This window comes from Zootermopsis nevadensis, unplaced genomic scaffold (assembly GCF_977971745.1).
Source record: "Zootermopsis nevadensis isolate Lab colony 2312 unplaced genomic scaffold, Znev_1.0 Znev_ptg000032l, whole genome shotgun sequence".
In the NCBI taxonomy this organism is placed as follows: domain Eukaryota; kingdom Metazoa; phylum Arthropoda; class Insecta; order Blattodea; family Termopsidae; genus Zootermopsis; species Zootermopsis nevadensis.
The window spans coordinates 3,261,757-3,277,015 of record NW_028259164.1 but is presented as its reverse complement, the minus strand read 5'-3'; the positions used below and the strand labels follow the sequence as shown (position 1 = coordinate 3,277,015).

Sequence of the window (15,259 nt, the reverse complement as noted above, 5' to 3'; positions counted from 1 at the left end):
GATTACAAGGCCAGCGTTCTAACCGCTAGACCACCGTGGCCATGTTTGTAGCAAATTAGTTAACAGAAAATATTGCATAAGTCATAATTTTGAGCGAGTTGTAGGAACGGCCGAACGTATTTTGGTGAAATTTCGTCTGTTGGGCGTTCTTCTTAGCCGTAGTCTACCTGAAACATCACATGCATTACGATGCGTGTCCTAGGCATGGGGGTTAGAGATTTATACAACCACCTTATCGGTTTATATCACACCCAGGTAAAATGCAGATCTCGTAAATTCGGATGTAACATCCTAATCGGTAAAGTTGCGACGCGGTGATTGGACAGGCACAAAGAAACTCACTTTCCCTAAGATTCATTTTAATATTATCATTCCATATACGCCTTGGTCTATCCGAGAGGTCTTTTCCATTCAACCTGTACAACGAAATTTGTGCATGCATTTCTTATCCCATTCGTGCTATAATCCCCGCCCATCTCATATTCCTTGATCCTGTCACAGTGATCCCTCTTTGGAGCAAAGATTCTGACAAACACCCCCAATCTGTGCCGCTCCCTTAATTTGAGAGCCCAGGCTCTACAACGATACAAAATTATAGTTTTTTGTGTTTTAATCTTTACGTTTTCAGACAGCAGGTGACGACGAATCCCGAATTTAATCTGCTCTTAATTCTTTGCTGTTCAAAGGGACGGAACATATCTAACTAGTGAAGAGGCTATGAATGCGTGGATGTTGACCTCCACGCCCTCGCACTCAGAGTCGAGGCGTTATGCTTGGGAAACTGCCTCCTTCATGTCTTTTTATTATAAACTCCAGACGTCGACCTAAATTAAAGATTCTCGAGGATATGACCTCGTGTTGTGAAATGGTTCCAGCGCCCACCAGCTACCATGATAGACTCACGTGGCGGCCAGCCGTGATTGGATGCGGGGGGGCTCCTCCCCCTGAGCTGGACCCTCCCACGGGCGGAGATTCCTTCGCGTTCTGCGTGTTTATTTATTCTAGTTTAAACGCTCATTGATTCATCACCGACTTTGCTTCGTTTTCCCAGAGGCCGCAGTCGGCCTAGATCGAAAATTATCTTCCCTGGCCGCGCCTAAGTACGAACTCACAGCCCTGTTCCTCCGAAACGTCGGAATCTACCCACAAGTCTGGACGGCGTCGCCGTGATAACCTCGCATCTCCGATGTCGTCGTCTTGTTTTCTGTTTTGATTCGACATTAATCCTGTCCCAGCGCCGATGTCGAGGATTCTCCCCCTTTTATCGGAAATTTTAAAGCGAAACTCCCGGTTTCGCAGAGGTCGCTCGCGTCTGGGCACGTGCTCTTTAATTTTAAGTTTGCAGAACGTACAGCTGTATTTGGGGAGCTTAATAATTAATTCTTATGCCATTTCTTGTTCTGAGGGCGAGCTAGAAACTGTTTGTCTTGTCTCTTCGTCATAACTCCATGGAGCAGAGTCCTTGAAAAGCTAACAGTTGCTCAGCTAATCATGAAATTACCCGTGTTTTTTATGAAACGAGATGGTTCATTATCGTGTTCACAAGATCCCTACACCGGTCGCTATCAACACCCCTCCCCCCAACACAGTTTTACAACCATACATTTTAATATTATTCCCCCATCTATTTCTAGGTCTTCCGAGTGGTATCTTCCCTTCAGGTTCTGCGCCAAAATTTGTACTCATTGCTTTCGCCCTGCCGCCAGTGATGCCAACATGACAGCTATGCGAACTAATACATTTTGAGCAACGTTGGTATAATTTATTCTGGGCGTCTGAATATTATATTAACTTGTAAAAAAAAACAAGGCTGGACGGAATGGTGAAGCCAGGTCACTGCGTTACGTAAAACATCGCTTTCTAAAGCCTCGGTTCGTAGGCTGTGTTGTCTCTGAGGGTGGGGCAGTCTTCGGAAACATCGCTTGCCCGTCGTTAAGGAATGCGAGACGTATTTCTGCCTGCGCGGCGTTCTTCGTGGTCACTAGGAAGACGTAGCCCATTGCCCGCTCTTCGGGCAATGGGCTTCGGTCCTACGTTTTTGAATATCCTGACTACGCCGATCTTTTGCCAACGTTTCGGAGAAACTGTCTTCCTGAAGATGGAGACCGCGTTCTGATGACGAAGGCACTAGGCACCTCTGAAACGTCGGTAAGCCATCTTCGTACCCACCGCCGTGAATACCTCAGATCTCACCTACGTTTTCGGATTAATCCGAGTTCTGACGTAAACGCAGCGTGGCCTGTTTTTGTTTTATGTTCCTCCTCGTGTATTTATCTCCCATTAGCTCTGCTCCACTCACACGATCATCATCATCGAGTTGTGCCTTGTTGATACACGTGGTAGAAAGAATAAAATTCGGCAAGAAATCGCCTTTCACGCAAGGAATCGACCCACAGACTTCCACAGTGCGAGACCCGTGGTCAGTAAACTAAACTGTCTATGTACCTAACGAATAAACTCGTTTGAAACAGGGAAATGTCGCTTGATCGCAAAATTCATAATTCATCAGAAGCCCATCGCATCGGCGCTACAGTAAAACTGTAGGCTTCGGACCGGGGCCGACTTCTGTGCTCTCTCTCTCTCTCTCTCTCGCTAGAGAGAGAGAGAGAGAGAGACTGCCTGCCTCTGTTATGTGATGAGCCGGCTCACAATATTCTAGCTGTTTTCCGCTCGGCGGAGCAGAACGCTCGCTGCTGTGACTTTGATGAAGTTCCCTCCAGCCCCCGCCCCCAAACCACCCCCAACCACCCCCCAGGGAACGTGCTCGCAAAGGGCTGCGGCAGCCTATGTTTACGACAGAACAAGCTAGGCACGCGCGCATGCGCCGAGCCAATGTTTCATTCTTCATAAAGTTGCTCCTCGAGTGTCCACGGTCCCTTCTTCCGCAGGGCTTGGATTCATCCCGCGAATGTTTGGGAGTTTTTGAGAACCTGATGGTCTCTCAGCTGGTCAACAATTTCCGTATTTGTTCCGTCTTAACATCAGCCTGTCACTGAACGCTAACCTAATCCAGCTGAATCTAACTTGCTGAAGGAGATAATATTTCCCTCCGAAACACTGGTATCTATGTACAAGTCCAAATGGCATAAATGCCATTTGGACTTGTAAAATGCCCAACAGAAGTTATAAATTTGGGCACCGCCGGGAATCGAACCCGGGACCCCAGGATTACTAGACCACCACCACCACCCTTGCACCATATCTCTCTAAGATTGCGTTTTAATATTATCCTTCCATCTACGTCTTGGCACTCGAAGTGGTCTCTTACTTTCACGTTTTTCGACTAAAAGTGTGTACATTTCTCGTCTGTTTTCTCTCAAGTTCGTGTATTCCTCAGACACTCAATCTGTTACCCCACCTTAGACTAGAGGCCAATTTTAACTCCTATTTAGAAGGCAAGGTTCTAGTTGTGTTACTTTGATTTTTATATTTTAATCCGTGACTGGAAGATGATCGATTCTGGAAACAATGAATTCAAATTACTTTTCATTTTCTCATAAGTTCTTCATGAATCTAAATCGATTTTCAATTTTTTCTACTAATTTTCTGAACTTCGCCGCATTATTTTAATTATTACGCCATTACATTATGAATTTGTTTGAGATTCTGGTAACGAATTACGAAGTGTACGATCTGAAGTTTTCACGGCGGTGCCTCTAAAGATGGCTGTCTTCTGGGTTGTTGCGCTGTGTTAGTCTCGTAGAAGTTTACCGACGTTTCAGAGGTCGTTGCTGCCTCCATCATCAGAGCGATCTTTAATCAATACAGACACTTTCCCGTAGAGAGATAGTGTCTTCGATAATAATAATAATAATATTATAGACTTAATAAATAACTCCATGATGTACAGTTCTTGAGCAGCTGATAGTCGCTCAGCTAGAAATTTCCCGCCTTTTGAAACCCAAAGGTTCATTACCGTGTTAACAGGAGCCCTACTCTGAGCCAGTTCAATGTAGTGTAATAATAATAATAATAATAATAGAAACAACAGAAAGGAAACTGTTACAGGCAAACGCTGGAACGAGACAAGATAAGAATAAACCCTGATAATACAGTACAAATAACCTTGAATAACACCAAGACTACAGATAACAGGGAAGGGGTGTCCAAATGTACAGGACGGGGACTGAACAGTATGAACAAAAGGCAGTTCATAATTAATAATTAGGCGGCTTACTCCTCTCGTAGGGGATTTACGGTCCAGCCTGAAGCAACGGACTGGTCACTCAGGAACACGATCAGAGGATGAAGCAGTTGGTACTCCTGCTTGGTTTTCTGGAGGAATATGAATAAGTCTCTTGAGACACTGTTGCACGTAGGTCCTTGCACATTTTAGGACGGCTTCACCGTTACAAAGATCAACCGGTTAACCTTTGAACCTGAAGCTCATTTAAATAAAGTTTAAGAAATCAGTCCGTACCGCGAAGAAAACACCACACTTTACCATTACAAAGATCAACTGGTTAATCCTTTGAAGCCGAAGCTCGTATAAATATTACGTAAGAATTCAGTCCGTACCGCGAAGAAAACACCACGCTGAACCATTACGAAGATCAACCGGTTAACCCTTTGAACCTGAAGCTCATTTAAATTAAGTTTAAGAAATCAGTCCGTACCGCGAAGAAAACACCACGCTGAACCATTACGAAGATCAACCGGTTAACCCTTTGAACCTGAAGCTCATTTAAATAAAGTTTAAGAAATCAGTCCGTACCGCGAAGAAAACACCACGCTGAACCATTACGAAGATCAACCGGTTAACCTTTGAACCTGAAGCTCATTTAAATAAAGTTTAAGAAATCAGTCCGTACCGCGAAGAAAACACCACGCTGAACCATTACGAAGATCAACCGGTTAACCCTTTGAACCTGAAGCTCATTTAAATTAAGTTTAAGAAATCAGTCCGTACCGCGAAGAAAACACCACGCTGAACCATTACGAAGATCAACCGGTTAACCCTTTGAACCTGAAGCTCATTTAAATAAAGTTTAAGAAATCAGTCCGTACCGCGAAGAAAACACCACGCTGAACCATTACGAAGATCAACCGGTTAACCCTTTGAACCTGAAGCTCATTTAAATAAAGTTTAAGAAATCAGTCCGTACCGCGAAGAAAACACCACGCTGAACCATTACACAGATCAACCGGTTAACCTTTGAACCTGAAGCTCATTTAAATAAAGTTTAAGAAATCAGTCCGTACCGCAAAGAAAACACCACGCTGAACCATTACACAGATCAACTGGTTAACGCTGTTTAAGGAAATAATCGCTGACAATCATAACGAAACACATGAATGCAAAATTCCGAGTTACTTATTGTTAAAGCAGCTGGTATTTCGTTGAATTAAGAGCGATCAACCAGTCACGGTCTCAGTCTGGGGGGGGGGGGGGGGCCGTGATACAATTAAGCCTTCGTTGCTGCGAGGCCTACGGTTGGGTTCCTCAGCATGTATAGACTTTGGAAACAGGGGATCAGCTTGAAGAATTGCTCTCGCTTTGTGAAGTCGTGCGAGGCAGCCAGGCCCCGCTTGTAATCCTTGGGCGGGCGTGTAATCCCCGGTTATGATGTGCTAGGGCGAAGCTCTCCGTGCGGTGCTGGGGTGATCCTCAGAGTAAACACACGAAATGGGAATCGCGTCTTCAAGAGTTGCAGACAAAGGCAGCTGCGCGGACAACTGATGTCGTGATCCGTGGTTTTCATCAGGCCCTCCGGGCGAAACAGGCTCTCTCTCTCGAACAGTCGAGGCTGGTCCACGGAATGCCCTTGCCCAACCTTGCAAGTAGGCGCATGATCTCTGTGTCCTGTGTCTGCGGATTTATCTTCTTACCAAAGAACGCCTTGTTCATGTGCGATGAACTTTGCCCCGGTGCCATCAGTTCTCCATCTTATATCAGCGACACGTGATTTTTGGACCAGCAAACAAGCAGATATTATCTTTGTTTGGCGGTGACTAATTTCGAGGCTCATAGTATTAAGTCCTCCAACAGAACAGGTCGCGGAGTTATCCTGTTGCCATGGTTACAGCTAGCTTTGTACTCTGGATGTCAACGGTTTGAGTCTCCGTTGTTAGATTTAGTAGAAATTGTCGACATGCTCTGAATTTTGGTCAAACTCAGTCAACATTGCGCAGGAAGGCCCACAATTATTTTCGTAGGCGGAAGTCTGTCACTGGGGAATCCCCGTGATTACGTCGCCAGCCAGCTACCAACTTTTTCAAAATACTTGAAATTCTTATTGTAGAGTTGTCTGCGAGATGCTATTGATAAAGTGGTGGTACATATAGTTACCACTGGGCTTTAAAAGGTTTAAAGTTGGTTCTGGAAACAACATTTTGGCAGCACGTTATCTCAGATTCTCTGATTCGCAGTTACAACAAGACGAACGTCAAATGTCTTTTCACAACTCGACGTGTGACGTCGTAGTCTCAGTTTGTGCCTGCGAGCTGTTGCGTAATAAATTATGCAAATGCTTAACGAGAAGTGATCGCGGATTCTGTGAGCTACTTGGAACCGTTTTGCATCTGCAGAGACCATCCGTAACCCTCTAGGGCTAGGGGATGATGTGATGAATGAACTTCCCTTTGTAAATATCCCCGCACCCCTAGCAGAAAACAGATTTTTGCCAGGCACTGAATTTATTTGCATTCGTTTCTGTCGGCCGGAAAAAGAGGGATGTTTTCCTTCGCCAATATATTCGTCTTTCTCTCAGTTACTTGGTGTTCTGCTTACCTGCGGGATTTTGTACACGCGGTAATGAACTTCTGATTCACAGAAGGCATGGAACACTTTTGACCTGGGTAATGACTCAGGCCTGTGGGACTTGTTAACTTTTAGGCACAGTTAAGTTTAATTTGTTTGTGAGACTGAGTTCAAGATTCAGAGATACGAAAATATTTTGCAGAATTTAAATGATAGATATTTACAAAATTATTTAATCACGTGGCATGTATTTGAAAAGCATGAACTGGACACACAAATCTGGTTAATGTATTTAAATACTCTTATAATAGAGCAGTTTGAAGGATAGGCGATTGGATTTTTGGGATCAGTCCCCTTCTCCCGAAATATTCTTTCCCGGGGAGGGGGGGGGGTTCCGGTGTTGGTGTCACGGGTTGCAACGCCGCGTGACGTTAAGGAAGAACGTACTGGCTCCATCTTCAGCCCGGAGTATCCGTCACATTGGCAACTCCTTTTGGAGTAAATTAAAAAAAATAAGATTTTCTAGTGGTCTCCGATGGTACATTCTCCTTACCAGATTTCATTAAATTCTGTTTATACGCTTTGTAGTTGTCATACGCGTGCAGACTTCATCGTCCTCGCGGGCGTATTCTGTGCGTCGAGTTACAGAATGTCTTTTAATTCGTCTCGATTAACATATCACGTGCTGTGACGGCCTCTGCAGGGCTCAGAGCGCGAAACAGCGAGGCCATACGGTTGCAGTTTCTCGCCATGTGTCGCGTGTTGTGGTACGAAAAATCCTGGAGTGGCGAACGTACTTTGTTACAACCGAAATCAAAACAAGGGGTGGGCTCTATTTAATTAACCCCCCCCCCCCGGGGGAACTGAGCCCCGCGCCTCGTCCCGTCTCTTTACAAGATGCGGTGGGGTACAAGTTGGATCAACAACTGTCGGCCTGAAGTCACTCACCACCCCCGGGGGGGGGGGGGGCACCGTCAAAGTGAAATTGAGGGCTAACTGTTAGGAAGCTTATTAACATGGATGCAAACTCACAGCTGCAGGGCAGTTAATCCTTTGAAGACCAGTGGTAAATATATGTACCACCTGCTTTGACAATTAATAATTCTGCGTTTTCTGGTATGGATTTCGCGTTATCCCTGGTGTAAACAGCGATTATTTCCTTAAACAGCGTTAACCAGTTTTGTAATGGTGAAGTGAGGTGTTTTCTTCGCGGTACGGACTGAATTCTTAAATGTTATTTAGACGAGCTTTGACTTAAAAGGGTTAACCAGTTGATCTTTTTAATGGTTACGTGTGGTGTTTTCTTCGCGGTACGGACCGAATTCTTAAATGTTATTTAGACGAGCTCAATTCCTTGACGTGGCCTACGGATTCCTTGATTACTCGATAATCAGGCCCAGTCACGTTGTCGTGGTGTTCAACCGGACTGATCATGGCTACGTTTCCAGTCCACACTTTAGCTCGCACATGTGAAAGCTGTTCTAATATTATCCTTTCCCCTTGCGTCTGTTTCTCCCAAGCGGCCTCTTGAAGTTTTCGGCTCATCTTCCGCCTGCGTAGAGGCCGACGTGTCCTTCCCGATTCATCCTCATGTAATTAATCACTTCAACAACAGTAAAATGAGTTCAAAGCTTAAATTTGTTTGGTGTATAATTTTGCCATTTTCCGTGCTTATTCGTCGCTTTCAAGTTCTGAACACTTCGCTGTCGGACAAGTTTATGGGGAAACTGCTGCCTTCACCTTCATGGTAAGAGCTAATAGGGCCGTGAAGTTGATGGATTACAAGCCTATAGGCAAAGTGGTAGGCGAAATGTGACGTTTCTTACTCAGGGTATTATGATAACAGGGTACCACACTAATTCGTTAAACTTTGCCTGAAACACAACATTTTTCAGAGTAAAATTTCCGATGTTTTATGGACTTTAAAGGCGTCAGTGCTTTTTTCACGACGCCAGTCTAAATTCACTTGTTTTGAAACGTCGCTCGTTCTGTTGGCAAGCGCTCAGGATACAACTACTCGGCCTACGAGTGTAGTCATCGAGTTCCAATTATTTCAAGTTCCTGTATTTTCTCTGATTCATAAACATTGTAGCTGGCCAGGACAAACACATCGGCTCCACCAGTTTCAAACAAAGCCTTCTGCCCGCATCAGTCAGAATTGCAAACACAGAGGCGGGTTGGCTTTCCTGTCTGTGGCCGTTCAATGATTTTACTCAGGCCCCTCATTGCATTAACCCTTCAAAGTCCAGCTGTAACTGCATGTCCCGCCAGCTTTGACAATCAGTAAAATTAATTTTTTGCTATTGGTCTCCTGTGATTCTAAACGTATGTAAACAGAGATTATTTCCTTAACCAGCGTCAACTACTTGGTCTTTGTAACGGTGAAGTGTTGTGTTTTCTTTGCGGTACGGACTGGATTCTTAAATAGCATTTAGGCGAGCTTCGGCTTCGAAGCCTAATTATCTGCGTGTGCCATAACCACAGCATTTCTGGGATTTAACCCGTTGTTTTGTTCGGTTAGTCAGTCCAGACGTCTTCAGACGAAGAACGAGGGAAAATGACGACGTAGAACTTTTCTGTTACTCCTGAGTTCATCGTGAGGTAAAGACACGTCATGACAACTCAGGCCGAATTTCGCTGTCGAGTGGTTAGTACTCCTGCTTTGTATTTAGAAGGAAATTGGTTAAAATCTCGGCTCGGAGGCTTTTTGTGATTCTTTCTAGTCGTCAGTGGACAAATCGTTGAAGCTATAGAGCAGTCTGCTACAAATGCTTGTTACGGTATTCGAACCACGACACTTTTCAGGAAGTCATTAATTTTCTGGTCGCTCATTTTATGAGTAACGCCTGGTGGACCTTACGTCCACCAGGAAGTGATATAAAATGTACGATAAATTGACAGACCATTGACAATATGACATGGGCTGGCGTCCGTTTGCCATAAGAGACTAAAATGTCTTCAACAACTAAGAGACTGTCAGCTTCTCAAGACGTGTAATTGAGCGAAGTTCTTCTTTGTATTTGAGGGGGGGGGTTCTGATGTTTGTTACATCTGTTGTAACTCACACATTTTTTCCCATTTCTGCCTCCTGTCCGTGAAAGTGTCTGCGTTATCCTATTGTAATTCATTTGTTTCCTAATTGGCGTGGCTGTCAGCTCGCCAGGAACCTCGCAGTGGCGACTGAAGTGTTCCACCGTGCAACTACCAGCCCCCCCCCCCCGCCGTCCTGCGAGCTGGATATGTGAGCCCCCCTCGACCCCTGACGACGGGCCCCATTGTACCGGACAGGTGCGCGACTAATGTGGGGACAATGCCACCCTCTGTTTGCATTTCCCTCGCCTGTCGAAACTCACGATGCGATGGCCATGCAGCCTGCAGAGAAACAGTTGCCTAAGTCCATCCGCGAGGGGAGTGGTAACTTGATATGTTTATCCTTTTAACGTCTGATTGTCGACGAGAACATGTCGATTTCCGGTTGCGTACATCAGCGCCAAGAAGCCATTTCTGCCTAAGAACGTGGTTTTGTTCCTTACAAAAAAAAAAACAAATGTGACTCCCAGCGATGATAGACTAATCGTCTTACATACCACGCCATGCATTCTTAACCTCGGCAGTAGATGGTAGTGCGTAATTAGTTTCATGATTCCCCCCCCCCCCCCCCCCCCCCGAGTCCATGTCCTTTCGATAGGACGCCGGGTAGACCCCAGAGCCGGTCTGGACGTTATGGCGAAGAAATACATTCTGCCCTGCCCTGGAATCAAACCCTGGTCTACCAGTCCAAAGCCCAGTCACTACAGTGACCAAGGTATACCGGTTCTTCAACCCAGGATGTGCCTAAACGTGTTAATTATTCTGACAGAAATCGTAACTAGCCGTTTCAGTTTAAGCCCACCCGCGATGAGAAGTTTCCAATGCAACGCGACCCCCTCGACTTTCACTCTCGTATTTAGTTACGAATGTCCCAGTATAGGATACTGTTGCCATATTTTACACTGAATATGGAGACAGCATGTTCATCCGAACCGTTGGCAACCATCTACAGGACAAGGACTTCAAGGTCATCACAACCCGGAGGACCCGGGACTCCCCACGACGTGGAAAACGCAGACCGTCTGTCGCAAAGTCATTCTGTGCGTGAGTCGGTCGGTCAGCCGACCACCGTATTTTCCTCCCACTGGAGTCGCTTTTGCCGAAAGACTTCTCAACATTCCCAGGCTCAGTACCTGTCGGATTACCGCGGGCCGGAAACGCGTCATCACGGAGATGCAGGGAGACGGCCCGGAAAGCCTGTCCAAACAGTTGCATACGTTCCAGGCTGCTCGATCCGAAATCCTAATCCCGCCTAACCTAACCACAATCTGCTGTTGCGATCCTCTGGTTCAAACTTCGGCGCTGTCGTCATCTCCACTTAAGGATTCAGTCCGTACCGCGAAGAAAACACCACACTTCACCATTACAAAGATCAACTGGTTAATCCTTTGAAGCCGAAGCTCGTATAAATATTACGTAAGAATTCGGCCCGTACCGCGAAGAAAACACCACACTTCACCATTACGAAGATCAACTGGCTTAACGCTGTTTAAGGAAGTAATCGCTGTTTACATTAGGGATTGTATGAAATCTATAAATACAGAATTACGAATTACTGTTTATTGAGTCAGGTGGGACATTCCCTGACCACTGGGATTTAAAAGTTTAAAAAGAATAAAAAAATTATGGGTTCTAAGGACAATGTGTGGACATAAGAAGGAGGAGCGCGGAACTTCTTAATTTGTACGTTTCAGAAAATTATGGACGAGCTAATAAATGCATACAACATTTTGGTTGGAAATTCTGTAGTAAAGATACCACACGGAAGACCTAGACATAAATGGAAGGATAATATTAAAAGGGTCTTTGAGAAGTAGGGTGTGGACCCAGTAGCGGGCTTTTGTGAACACGGTCATGAACCTTCTGTTTCAATAAAAGGCAGAGAATTCCTTGACCAGTGAAGTTTTTTTATGAGGTCGGTTTTCTTACACACCCGGTGGGCACAAATGTCTCCTCCGCGCCGTCTTACTTTCAGCTCCATTATCTGTGTTCCTCCTCTGTCCTCGCCCTGAGCTCTGTTATCTGCAGGGCCACAGATAAGAAGCCACTTGGCAGCGCTGTTCACTGCCCCTAGCAAACACAATGCCCTGTTCTGTTCGTTCCCTCGTGTGTGTTTGCTTTATACCTAGCTTTATCTACAAGTATTAAATATTTTTACTGCTCCAAACTATATTTTACTTTGTTGCATTATTCAGAGTTTTAAGCACAATTGCATCTGACAAGTATGTGAAGCACCAAACCGGAAAATCCGCAGAGAGAGAGGTCTCAGTGAAAAGAAACCTCCGTCTAAGGGCCGGTGGCCCTGCCCTTTGTGCTCGTGATACGCGGTCTTGTTGGCGGTTTCTGGCGTCGCGCAGGGCTCGTACCTACGAGTGTCGCGGAACACGGCCCGGCGCGAAGACCCCTCTTTGTCCGTCCACGGTTCGATCTCCACTGAATCCACGATTCCACTGAAAACATCGCGGTCACAAATATTTGTGGTGATCCTGGGTTCAACAACAACCATAATAATCGTAAGAGAAAATCTCTGACTCCACGCAACACACTCTTTCTGGAGAAGCTAGTAGTCAGTCAGCTGGTAAAGAAATTCCTCGTCTTCTATTGAATCCAAAAATTCAGTATCATTTCTGTAACATCCCAGCATCTAATAGGATGAATTCAATAGCCTACGCGTGCACGCATCGTAACACTTTATGTTTAGTTCTAATATTATCTTTCCATCTACGTCTTTGTCTCCCAAATTATCTCTTTCTGTCAGGTTTTCCGACTGTATTTTCTTATTTTTATGCGTAGTTCTTATCTGCTGTATGACGTACCAACTCATCGACGTCTATAACACAAATAATAATAATAATATCTCGGTTGATCGGTTAGCAACCCTGCCTCGTGTTCGCGATGTCCCAGGTTCAAAATCGGACCGGAGACCGACTGTCCTGTCCGAGGTAATCCTTTGGCCTTGGAGTCACGTGCGAGGGTATCAGCCTATGGTTCAGTATATTAGACCATTTTTGCTTTATTCATCATTCTTCATTATTGACTATTCATTAATTGTCCCATCATCCGACGTTGTGTGCTCTCAGTTAGTGCATTTAAATATTAACAAAAGTTTCTTTAGGTTCCACGAAATTTGAACGAGGCTCTTCATCATGAAATTACCTCGATTGTCTTGTTTTTTGAGCAGTTTAATCTGGTATATACATTTACCGACGTTTCAGACGTGCTTACTCTCTCCGTCATCAAGACAAAATATCGTCATGATTTCCGTAATTCACAACATAGACGTAATTGACAGCCCAGGTTAGTCTTGAGGATTTCGAAAGACTGATCCAAAACACGTCTTCAAAGCTGAAGGAAAGAGACAACTTGGTAGATCTAGGAGTGGGTGAGAGAGTTATATTAATGTGGGTTCTGAATAGAATACGGCCTGCAAGTTAAGGACTGACATAGTCTTTTTTTTTCCTGGAAAGTGGCCATTGGGCGGTTGATGTGAACATACATAAACCAAAGCACGTTGGACACATGTCCCCCCCCCCCACCCCCAGCTGTAGGTTACCGTTGACAACCCGTGGCAGTCCCCAGGAGACTGGAGCACTTCATCAAATTGAAACTACTTTGTCAGTTGAGACCGGAGAGGTTAGGTTTGCTTTTTAAAGTTGTGGGCGTCGCTGGAGCGCCTTGTAAAAGGGCCGAGGCCTACCTGGACAGAACTGTTTCTACACAAACCTCGCTCCCCACCTGGACGAGGGTCCAATTTGGCAGCGCGTGGATTCGCATTTATTAACTCCTCCGCGGTGGTCCACGACACATTATTATTGTATTTGTTGTTATTGGAGTTTATCTGTTGAGATGTAAAATGCAGGTTGATCTGCGTGCTTAGCGTACACTTCGCCACAAAGGGGTTCACTAAATTCCACAGCTGTTAGTCCATCCATACAGATTGTAATACGTAAATATGTGTATACATATACACCTAATATATTATATTATGTACCCATGTGGAGGAGATTCGCGTATATGCGTCAATTCCTGGACAACTGAAGGGGTTCGGTTATGAAAATCATCGCGTTATGCAGACCCAAGACCTTATGGGAAATTGAGGGTTAAGGGAACAGTGACGGCTGATAACAATGAGAACGTAACGCGCCCTTTGCTTCATTAAATGTAATAAACACCTAACCGTTGCCATGGCAATGCTGTTAAGGGATTATGGGCCTTGTAGGATAATATTAATGACTGTCTATTTAATACTTTAGATTTCTGCGTCATTTGTGACGGTCAGTTTACTAGCAAATTACAAACAGACGCACAATGCAGTGATGTTTTCGAAGCTATGAGACTGGTTTTGGATGGCTGTCTTTTTGGCTGTAGCGCCGTGTAGACGTCTACTAGACTACACGGCGCTACGACCCGGAAATCAGCTATTTTCGTAATCACCGCCGTGAAAACCCGAAATCCTACTTGGTCCCGTCCAGATCAGAGATGGATCTGCTGGTGTTGCGGGTTGTTGAACTGTACAGAGCGGTTTCACTTAACACCAGTTGATATAGAATCTGTACGAGGATCTGTCAGTAGGCCTACGTCCTGGCTGAAGGCCCCCCCCCCCCCGCGGTTTTTACGTCAGGCCCAACTTACTCATAGGAAGCCATTAGTGCCCCCCGCCTCAAAGTCGTAATGTTCGTGATTACATGAAAACAGTGTCCCAGTGGTTGACCGTGCAGATGCAACCCCGGGGTCACGTGGCAGTCAACTGTTGCTCTGAGTCACTTCCGCCGGGGTCAGCCATATGTCGTCGACGGCGATGGAGTCGGAGGGAAATTCGATTTTACAAAGGCATCTCGATACTCGACAGATCCCTATCTGTTGTGTAGGCATCGTGTTTGCCGAGCCCATCGACGCCAATTGTGGGATGGCGTCTGCAAATCGGCCACGGCGTTCTTAACTCTGGCGGTTATTCGTCGGCTTCTCGTCGCCGATGCCTGGGTTCATTACCAGGTCAATCCACGTGGGATTTGTAGTGGACAAAGATATTTAATTTGTTAGACCTCGAGTGTACAGATCCGAGGAGACTCGAAACGAAGTCTGTGGCGCTCTCTGCTTTATTTCGCATGAGTCCATGTGTCACGGAGAATTATTCACTGGACAGACAGACAGAGAGACAAACCTATTGATTCCCCTAAGACAAACCAAAATGACGCGACAGCTTAGTGTAGGCCGAACTGCGTTGTTTTTCTATCCAGTTTCATTTCTGTCACGAAAAGGTGTTTGTTTACGTTAGACCAGTCTTTCTAGTGTTTATTTTAAACCACAAAGCTGTCCATTTCTTTGCCTACCTTTCAGGCACATGCCTGTTCAAGAAGGAAATGGCAACGCTGAAACTCTGAAAGCGTTAGAATTACAGACCTACTTGTTTTCGAAGCTTTTCCTGCACTGAGCGGAGATCCACAAAGCCTCGACGAAGCTCACATTGAG

The 15,259-nt window shown here is 45.3% G+C and overlaps 1 protein-coding gene and 1 long non-coding RNA gene across 3 annotated transcripts in view; one reads left to right on the top strand and one right to left on the bottom strand.

Moving 5' to 3' along the window:
- LOC110841386 (uncharacterized) overlaps positions 1 to 15,259 on the bottom strand; it is a 127,428-nt gene that overhangs the window by 22,513 nt on the left and 89,656 nt on the right. The gene's annotated exons all lie outside the window — the stretch shown is intronic.
- The window catches only part of LOC110836722 (uncharacterized), a 133,531-nt gene that overhangs the window by 97,502 nt on the left and 20,770 nt on the right, over positions 1 to 15,259 (top strand). The window lies entirely within an intron of this gene.